The 11,107-nt window shown below is 48.2% G+C and overlaps 1 protein-coding gene across 1 annotated transcript in view; it reads right to left on the reverse strand.

Moving 5' to 3' along the window:
• Window positions 1-10,369, reverse strand: part of LOC149344683 (uncharacterized) — a 62,075-nt gene extending 51,706 nt beyond the window's left edge. Inside the window, exon 1 of the mRNA XM_089546341.1 lies at window positions 9,829-10,369. The gene's annotated coding sequence lies outside the window, so the exon portion shown is untranslated. The remainder of the gene's footprint in view (window positions 1-9,828) is intronic.
• Window positions 10,370-11,107: the final 738 nt, after the last annotated feature.

Here is an 11,107-nt window from a genome sequence, read left to right on the forward strand (position 1 = left end):
ACGAATACGTGCAGTTTCCATGACTTCTTTGTGCCTGCATACCCACACTTCACTTCTTCTGCCTTCCTTCGGTCTCTTAATTAGTTATCTTGTGTACAAACCCGTTAAATCATCTGTGTTTGAAAGCTCGGGCTAATATCAACTGCGAAGTTAGACTCAAGAATCACTCGGTGTTTGTCTGCTCTTTCAAACACAACACAGCGACATGGCAGGTTACAGAATGAAATACCTCCTGCCGCATTACTTACTGATTTTGAAGGCAAGCAACAACTAAACAAGTAGGCTTAAATCAAAGGCTATGCAACTGACTCACTCTGTGACATGTAGAGACGTCATTAGAAAGCAGGTAGAAGCGTTTTTCAAGACGGCCATAGGAAATATAAGCACTGTTTCACAGGAGGCACCAATTCATATGTTAACAACGAAGAGTCTTTTCGTTACTGCCACTTTGCATGCCATTTTGACGGTACGCACGTCGTGAAGGACGTCCAGGGCGCAAGAAAACAAAATGCCTTAGAGCATCATTCCCAGACCAGTTTTGTAAAGAAACATCGCACTGCTTAACAACGGCATGAGTCGGGCGACAAACGAGAAAAGGAAGTAAATATGCGTCACTGTGAAGTATTCCAATGACGATCTTTATTCACATATTTATCACACAGGGGATAGAAAATATACTCACGAGTCTCGCATATCCTGACGCAACACAAAGCACGAGTACTACCTACAAACGCATGAACGAACACTGCGGAGTGTTGAAGCCGGTCTAATACTTGAAAAATAGTCCATGGCAGCTTCGAAGCCACACGCACTGCATACAAAGTAAATTAACGGTGAAAGCACGTGACATCATTCACACCTTGGTAACTTGTCGATCAACTTGTTTTGAACTATTCTCTGCATTACGCGGCCGACGGCAGCCCAAGACGGCGGGAAGACACCGGTGCACTCAGGCCACTTTTTCCGTCAATTTGAAGTGCTTACCTGGAACGTGAATTGCTTGTCTCATCGCCAAAAATAACTTATGCACAGCGGCACATATTCGACTTCCTTTCAGCATTTTCATAACCCCTCACTCGCGCACGCAAAGACGCACACAACACCGCTGGCATCGTTTGGGCGGCAGCAAGCCTACTTTCAGACCGCTTCGTCGCTTGGCGTCATGAAGTGCGCGCCGTCATTCCCGGACAGCTAGCCCTTAAAGATGCACTGGGCGCTTATTTCTGGATGACAACAAGAACAGTTTCCAGAGACAAGGCTTTCTGACATAAAAAAAAAACACTGAATAAGAGCGTACGAAACGACACACCCGGAAGCTACTGGCAAGCTGTATGGCCGGTCATTCCCCAGCCGTGGCTAGATTTCCGCCAGTACTCAGTTTCCGTCACAACAATAGTGAGCAGGCCCTCTCTAAGCAGCATTAAACAGCGTTCTCAAATCCAGTGACCAAAAAGTACCTATATGTGATGCAGTAGTAGCTAAAAAATACCTAAACGACAAAATGAATCTAGAAGCTACCTAAACTTTCCCCAGTGCTGTTAAAAAGCAAATTTTGCGTATGTACTATCGGGGACAAAAGTGGTATACTCCACGCAGCCGGAGCCGGAGCAACGAAAAACTGCATTGCAACGCCGTCTACAGGCGGCATCTCGGACCCAGACAGCCAATCTGTGGCCTATATTATCAGCAGGCATGTTGCTTGGCTTGTTTCACTGTTTCGCGCTTTCGCTCGCCAAAATGCCGAGCGGCGCCGCAGCAGTAGCAATCTCGTGGCCCTCTTTTCTTTTTGTGTCTTCTTTTTTTCCACGCGCGTTCCACGTAAGGCTTTTGAGAGCCTGCGCGCGCACCGTCATGGTGCGATGAAATGCCCGCGCGCGCGTGGCTAACTTGCAGTGGAAGGAGCGCATTTTTAGAACGATATTCGCAACGGACGACAATGAGAGTTACGATTACTATCTCGCCGCGACTCACCACTGGACGAATTTAACATTCCGGATCACGCAGAAGTCTGTCTGCTCTGTTCGCTTTCTCACTCGGTTAAAATGGCACCGATGGTACCAGTGAACGAGAGGTGGAGGATTGTCGAGCTCAGTATAGAAGGGATGTCACAACGAACAATTTGTGGTCTAACTGGAAGAAATCGTAAAGCTGTCGGCCGAATTATAAGGGCATACAGGGACGAAGAAGGAAGGTTGCATGATGCCGAGCGTAGCGGACGGCCAAGATCGAGCAATGACGAGACGGATCGCCTGATTGTCGCGGCTGCGGTGGCAGATCCATTCATCAATGCAAAGAAATACGCTGCGAGCTAGATCTGAAAATCTCCGGCCGTACAATTCGACGAAGGCTGAGAGAGGCAGTACTCAGCAGCTGCGTGGCTGCGCAGAAGCCACGCTTGACAGACTCGCAAAGGCGCCAACGATTAGAGTTTGCGCGTGCTGTGCACGACTGGGCCTTGGAGGACTGGAATGAAGCCGTATTCACAGATGAGTGCACTTTTTCTACCAGATGGGATCAGAAGCAACGTGTGTGGCGCCCCGTAAGCTGCAGGTATCCAACGAATTTTTTGTCGTTTTTTTAACTGCAGGATGACGCAATATGTGATCAAAAGCAAACAAAATCTCATTATTGATAAGCTTTTTTAATCATTTACGGCGTAGGTCATATCCGCCGTCTGTATGTCAGATTTTTATCATTTGAGAGTATTTTAATGAATTACAAACCTATATAGGCTGCCTTTTTTGCAGAGAGATGTCCATTATTTCAAGCGAGTTTGCCAGATTTCTGTGTAAATTCGTATTAAAAGTTCTGGCGTTCTTCGCAAGCGCCTCGCACGCTAATGTTTTATGGCACATGGGAAGAACACGTCCATTCGAGAGGTTCTCATCCTCCGCAAACATTGTTACTACATAAATTATGATGAGACAACGAAAAACATGAAAAGATGATGTATAATGGACCTATACAGTGAAGTACCGCTTTGAGAAATCAACTGCCCAAATTCGCACAGCTAATGAATGTTTAGCCATTAATGCTTTGAACTCCTGTAATGTCTTCATTACTTTGCTTTCTGGAATTCTCGATGTATTTTCTCGGAAGACATGTTCCTAGTCAATGTGATGCTGTGATTAAGAATCGTATTAACTGCGCAAGCCGATATTTTCAGCTACTGTTCAGGGAAGCAGAAAACTCCGCAGCCATACTAAACTAAGGAGGAGACCTTGAACCCGGACATTTTAAAAGATAATGTATGACACAACTAAATTTTGTTAACTTCCTAGTTTCAGAATTGCAGCGCGTCTCATTTCGCGCCAGACAGCACCTGCATGCTTGGTTAAATGACGCATTATTAAACGCAAGTAGCACGCTAAAGCTTCTGAAAATGTTCGCTGAGGTGATAGGTATACACCAGAGGGAAATTCATTCAGCTGAGACACACTGTCTTCGTTTAGAACTCCGTTCGGCACGCGGTTCCAAAAGCTTCAGAAATCCGTTATGTTATCTCACCACACAATCTTAAAAAGTACTAACATTCTTTGTTTTCCATTTTATTAACAGGTATTTACCACCGTGGATACGCGACGTCCTCTCAAGCGGGCGCTGCGCAGTCAGCGTGTGGGGCGCAAGAACAAAAAACGGATTGGGCCCATTCGTGAGGGTTGAGGGAAGCTTTGTGGCTGAAACATACTGCACGACACTGCGTGATACACTTCTCCCATACATGCTGGAAGGACCATTCGAAGATGGTTGCTTTTTGCTGCAGCATGACAGGAGCCCGGTACACAGAGCGCGCTCAGTTACCAAACTGCTCGAGGAATTGTGCATTAGGACGCTGGAATGGCCGCCTGTGGGTGCCGACCTTAACCCAATAGAGAACGGTTGGGGCATCATGAAGACTCGTTTGGCGGCACGCCACCTGGAACCTATGGAACGTTATCAGGACAGAGTGGGAGGAACTGCGGGCCCGAACAGACCTTGTCCCCGCCCTCTACGGGTCAATGCCGACACGTGCATCAAGAGTCATCCAAGTTGAAGGAAATTTTTCAAAGTATTAATATTCGCCTTGACAGCAACAAACGTTGTAAATTAAGCAGATTTATATTTCAGTGTGAATATATTCATTCACTCTCATCTTTAAATAAGACTTTGGGAAATCAGCCAGCCTCTTTATTGAGCAAGCAAATTATTTCCTCGATTTACCCCAGGCGGCTAGAACCAAGTTGCTTCTGTCTGCAAGTGTGTTCTGTCATGAATAATGAGCAAAATATGAGTGCCGTTATCAAATTCCTTTTAGTGGAACAGTACTTTAGACTTCTCTAAACAGAAGTGTAAAATCAAAAGGGACGACGTTGGAAGCATTTCTCCGACAAGTTGGGTGCGCGCGCACGACCATATTTACGTTAGCGCACTGATGACCCGGTCGACTTCCTTGTGATTTCTTCCAGTGAGTTGTCAAACGATCCGTTGTGACATTCCTTGTTTACTAAGCTCGACAATCATCCATCTATTGTTCACTAGTACCATCGGTGCCATTTTAACCGAGTGCGAAAGCGAACAGCAAAGAGAGACTTCTGCGTGGTTCCAAATGTTAAATTCGTCCAGTGGTAAGTGCGCGGCGACATAGTAATCGTAACACTCATTGTCGTCCGTTTTGAATATCGTTCTAAAAATACGCTGCTTCCACTGCAAGTTAGCCACGCGCGCGCGGGCATTTCATCGCATCATGACGGTGCACGCGCAGGCTCTCAAAAGCCTTACCTGGAACGCGCGTGGAAAAAAAGAAGACGCAAAGAGAAAAGAGGGCCACGAGATTGCTACTGCTGCGGCGCCGCTCGGCATTTTTGCGAGCGAAAGCACGAAAGAGTGAAACGAGCCAAGCGACATGCCTGCTGATAATATGGGCCACAGATTTTCTGTCTGGGTCCGAGATGCCGCCTGTAGACGGCGTTGCAATGCAGTTTTTCGTTGCTCCGGCTCAGGCCGCGTGGAGTATACCACTTTTTTCCCCGACAGTATACATGCAAGGTCAATTGAAATAGGTCGCGAAGCCGGAGCTTGAATGCGGTCCAGAACCAAGTGCTAGCGACATCAAATTAGTGGTGGAACTAAAGCACCAAAATGAAATGAGTGGACAAACACGACTAGAAGAGGAAAATAATTAGGACATATTTTGTGTTTTAAAAGCATTCAAAAACAATTGCAGTGATTCCTTTTTAAAATGTTTTAGTTGTGTGCATTTTGTTAGAAAGTATAGCGCTTTGTAAAAATTTTATGACAGCGTTCGCTCAGAGCAGCGGCAATGGCAGCGGGACGATGCCAAGGTTGACGGTGCTCTGATGTCATACCCTTGTCATATCTTTTGACCATACTGCTTGCTTTTGTTTGAAACTCGATTCTGCCAGCCCTACTTTTTCCTCGTTGCTTGTTGCTCGAGTTCTTGGTGTGCATCGTTCGTGTACAGTTTCCCGCTTTTCCCTTTTGCCAGCGCTTCTGTGTAGTTTCGTTCGGTTGGGTGCGGTGCTGTCGCTTTTGCGCCAAAAGGGCATCGTCTGTGGCCATGGGGCCCCCGTACGCAAAAAAGGGGTGTGCGGTTGCACGATGTGCGAGCGATAACCTGTCTGGCGGTGTCACATTTCATCTCTTTCCCAAGGACGTGAGAAGGTAAGCTTTGTGTCTGCTGCCCCTGCATGTTTGTGCGGTCATGTCTTGTTTTGAGTGCAGTTAACTGCTTGAGTGCGCTTAGTGTATCGAAGTTGCATGTGCACGATACACAGCCGTGAGCCGGTGCGCACTTTGAATGAATGCCGCTGTGTCATTATAAAGTAATGAATGCCTAAAACAATTCAACTGCATTTTCTACCTTCGTGTCCTCTTTAAACTGCGCCCGGACTCTTTTGTGGCAGTTTCATCAGTTGACGAATGCAATGCATGCCGCTGTGTGACGAGTACTTAGTGCTGAAAACGATTGACATGCATTTTTTACGTCTATCGTGTTTACTTTTAAACTATGCCCGGACTTTTCTGTGGCAGCTGCAAGAGTTGACAATGGCGCAACTGTAATGCGTCTCGTCTATAACGAACCCTGAAAGCATGTGTAAAGTTTACTTGTCCCGTTTACTGTCCCTCATTGTCTTGTCACGTTTGTCTCTAACAGATATTGGTACCGGAAATCTTGTGTACGTGCGTCAAACCTGAGACGCAACGGCATAAGTGCCGCGGCCTAATGGCAAACCACGCTGGTGGGCCAGAAAGGCCAAGCAGTACACGTACGTACGTATACATCATTGAAGACGACACGACGGCAGCGGAGGCACGCGGAACACGGTCACCAGAACACGGTCACCAGAACATTAGTGAAGCACCAGTGCCATCTGCTCGTCGGCACGTGAAGCCTGCAGTTGAAACAGGCGGACCACGAACCGATGCCAGTGAAGACCGGAAGAGTGGAAACATCGTGTTTTGTAAGCATCTGTGTACCAATTCTTTCTTTATCTGTACTAACTGTTGTAATGGGCTTAATAGCCGCCGTTTCTGTGTGATAATTGTGTATGATGGCTGTTTTTCTGGTGGCCTTCCATTTAGTCTGTACCCTAGTGTTAAATTGCTAGATTTGTAGGCTTGCATTCGCTTATGTTTTTGCGTTCTTAAAGACGGAAAAAACGGCGCTTCTCGAAGCGTGCACTCACTCTGTGAAAGATGTGATGTGTTGTCAAGCAGACCAAGTTATTAAAAGCACTTAATTTTTTTTATGAATTCACTCCCTAACTGATACACACACTGTAATAACCTTTCACGTTTGGGTGCGTGTCATTTCATTTGCATGTCTAGATGGGGTAATGGAATGTTGTTAATCTCTTAGACAAGAAAATATGCCCCCCCCCCCCCCCCCCCACAGAGTGTAGTCCTCTCGAGCAGTTGATGCATAGACTGTGTGTCATTGTTTCCTGCTGCTCATTTTACACTTCACCTGAAAGTGCACACAGGTTCTGTGACAAAATGCTACAAAAAAGGGCAGAAAGGAGTGGGTGCCATCTGCAGTGCCTGCTATGTATCTAATGCACCTGAGCTACAGCCAGCCTGACAGGAAGTAGACAGGAGAGAAGATGGGATGAATAGCGACCGAAATCATTTACTAGTATATTTTAAAGGCTAACTATCTTGAAATAGCTCAGGCACCGTGTGTTGGCTGTGCCCCATGCACATGTAGGTAGTAGTTCAGTAATCGCTTGCATACGGTGCAGAGCATTGCCACAAAGCAGGATTGTTGCCATGGTTATATTATTAGCGATATGTAACATTTCACATCCCAAGGTTGCGCTTGTGCTGTGGCAGATGACGTAGTGAGCTGCTCCAGATTACTTTCGACTGTCTTGCAACATCAGCACAAGCACAATCAGGATTTCATCTGAGTACCTGGTTTCCAGCAGCAGAATGACAACCACTGATACAGCACCATGCGTGACTGCAGATGAGGTGTTTGCCATTGTGCAGGTCCGCGGCCTGGGTTTAGTTCTGTGCCAACGCAAGCCTGCAGCAGTTACAGCCGTGCCAGCTGCGGGAACGTGTAGTCTGTTCGCTGCGCTGCAGGCCATTGGAATTCTCGCGTCCTGGACGGCTACACCGCGCCGCTTGCCCATCTGTTCCTTACAAGAAAGGGAACCAACAGTGCAAATGGTATTTCCAATCAAGCATAAATGCTCCAAAGTATAGCCAGTAAGAGAACATTTAACATGTCTGTGCCATTATATCTTCGATGTATTTATGCTGATTATGTGATACATTATGCAGACTGGTCACTCAACGAAAGAAGCAGCCCCGCTGCTGTCCTCGACAGTGCTGCCTGCCACAGCAGGTTCTTCGCCCTGTCTGGTAATTATGTATGAAAAACCTGCGAGAAAAACCCATTCTCCTCAACCAAAAAGTCGTCGAAATACATTGTGCTAATAGGCTACCAACCGCCCCTGTGTTAACAGTCGCGCTTTCTGCTATGGTTGGTGGTACTGTTTGACAGCGGTGGTGTACCCTCAAGCGTACAGTCGTTTTGAAAAATACACAGCCCACAGCTTCAGCCGACGGAGCGGCCGCGGGGCCGCACCGCGGCGCTACTGTCTCCGACCGGCGCTTGCTGCGAGTGTGCCCCTCGTGACGACAGCCTTCGCCCTCACTCTCGAGCTGCTACGTAACGCGCCTGATGAAGTATATGTGCGGCGTTCACCCGTTTCGCCGCTAAGGCTCGCTGCGAAAGAGGGCGCCTGGATATTCGCGCGTGTCTGCGCGCGCTGTGCGGGCGCGAAAATCGAGTGTCATGGCAAGTTGCTCCCGCGTTGGCGCCCTCACTTGCCGCTGCTTTTCAACAAGTGTAGGCTCGCGCAGCGCTGAGATACGGCGGTTTGCAGTCGCGAGGCTTTGCTTCTCTGTTCTAATTGCACTTCGCATGCATAGTTGTTCCAAAAGTGTCAATTAAATTTTTTTCATTTCGTTTTCAGGTGAAAGCTTTAATGGCCCATTACCAGAAAAGCCGAGGGCGTCTGTGTAGGGAGATGGTAAAAAAAGGAGGGTGCCCTCATCGGCAATGCCTACATCATCAGGAAAGTAAAGCTGCATTAGGGTGGGTTATGGAATAACTCCTCTATGACAGGGGTGCATTTTACTGGATTGCAGTGAATTACGTATGATTGTATTACGGGCGTACTGCGGTGTATTCAGGCGGACCGCGATGGATTAAGACTGGATTATATGATATTAAGTTGGATTACATTGAATTGGTTAGATTGTTATCCCACGAAAATTCCTGACGTGTGAGAGCCCTACTGAAACTTGATGCAATGTACTCCATCAAAATCCAGCGTAATCCAACTTAATCAACCGTACTGGAGATTAATGCAATGCAATACACTATAAACCCCCTGCAATCAACCTTTTCTCACATAACACACAACTACTCTACCCAATTCAAAGTAATCCAGCCTAGTATCATATAATCCAGTCTTAATCCATCGCGATCCGCCAGAATTCACCGCAGTACGCCCGTAATACAACTGAATCCTACGTAATTCACTGCAATCCATAGAATCTACCCCCGTACCAGAGCAATACGCAATAACCCGCCCTAATGCAGCTTTACCTTCCTGATGATGCAGGCATTGCCGATGAGGGCACCATCCTTTTTGTACCATCTCCCTACACAGACGCCACCGGCTTTTCTGGTAATGGGCCATTAAAGCTTTCGCCTTAAAACGAAGTGAAAAAAATTTAATTGGCGCTTTTGGAACAACTATACATGCGAAGTGCAATTAGAACAGAGAACCAAAGCCTCGCCACTGCAAACCGCCGTATCTCAGCGCTGCGCGAGCCTACACTTGTTGAAAAGCAGCGGCAAGTGAGCGCGCCAAAGCGGGAGCAACTTGCCATGACACTCGATTTTCGCGCCCGCACAGCGCGCGCAGACACGCGCGAATATCCAGGCGCCCTCTTTCGAAGCGAGCCCCAGCGGTGAAACGTGTGAACGCCGCACATACACTTTATCAGGCCCGTTACGTAGCAGCTCGAGAGTGAGGGCGAAGGCTGTCGTCACGAGGGGCACTCTCGCAGCAAGCGCCGGTAGGAGACATCAGCGCCGCGGTGCGGCCCCGCGGCCGCTCCGTCGGCTGAAGCCGTGGGCCGTGTATTAAGCATGAAATGCTTTTAGCCCCCGTTGTCGGCAGTGTGGTGACGTCACGCCGAGACCGACATCCACTCATCCGGGCATTGAAATCCACTCATCCGGGCATTGAAATCCTCTCATCCGGGCATTGAAATCCACTCTTCCGGGCATTGAAATCCTCTCACCGGGCATTGAAATCCACTCATCCGGGCATTGAAATCCACTCATCCGGGCATTGAAATCCACTCATCCGGGCACTGAATTCCAGTCATCCGGGCTCTGAAGCGAGAACATCCGGGCACCGTACGAGACTTAACGAGAATTAACGAGACTCTGTAAGCCCTCCTACGCGACCGGCATGCAAGCGCCGGTTGGTCTCCAAAGGAGTCACAAAAAATAACTACTGCCAGTGCCTTCTCAATGTTTATCAAGATATCAGTCGCTGTGCGTTTGATAATGCACGGAATTATAATTTCCGATTTCTAATAACGCGTGCAAAAAGCACATAAATGCCACGATACACTTGGTTGTCGTACGTGATCTCTTAGGCGCTTCGCGCATCGAAGCAAAGCCGCGCAGGCGGACAGGGGCCCGGGGGAGAAGCGCTGCGTTCAAAGGGCAAGGCATCGCGCCGAACGGGTGGTGGCGTTCCTCCCTTCCTTTACGGTGCGGTTCGGGTGTCCACCGAGATGGCAGAGAATTACTCCACCATTTCCTTTCCTCAAAAAACCTTGCGTTCAAATGGCAAGGCATCGCGCTGAACGGGTGGTGGCGTTCCTCCCTTCCTGTACGGTGCGGTTCGGGTGTCCACCGAGATGACATTAGGCCCGTAAACATTTCATGCTTACTCTACTCTCGGTTACGGGAGAGGCAGAGAATTTTTTTTAAGCATGAAATGCTTTTAGCCCCCGTTGTCGGCAGTGTGGTGACGTCACGCCGAGACCGAGAACCATCATCCGGGAACTGAAATCCACTCATCCTGGCACTGAAATCCACTCATCCGGGCACTGAATTCCAGTCATCCGGGCTCTGAAACGAGAACATCCGGGCACCGTACGAGACTTAACGAGATTTAACGAGACCCTCTAAGCCCTCCTACGCGACCGGCATGCAAGCGCCGGTTGGTCTCAAAAGGAGTCACAAAAAATAACTGCTGCCAGTGCCTTCTCAATGTTTATCAAGATATCAGTCGCTGTGCGTTTGATAATGCACGGAATTATAATTTCCGATTTCTAATAACGCGTGCAAAAAGCACATAAATGCCACGATACACTTCGTTGTCATACGTGATCTCTTGGGGGCTTCGCGCATCGAAGCAAAGCCGCGCAGGCGCACAGGGGCCCGGGAAAGAAGCGCTGCGTTCAAAGGGCAAGGCGTCGCGCCGAACGGGTGGTGGCGTTCCTCCCTTCCATTACGGTGCGGTTCGGGTGTCCACCGAGATGACAGAGAATTACTGCGCCATTT

This window comes from Amblyomma mixtum, chromosome 5, assembly GCF_055824585.1.
Source record: "Amblyomma mixtum isolate Tamu chromosome 5, ASM5582458v1, whole genome shotgun sequence".
NCBI lineage: Eukaryota > Metazoa > Arthropoda > Arachnida > Ixodida > Ixodidae > Amblyomma > Amblyomma mixtum.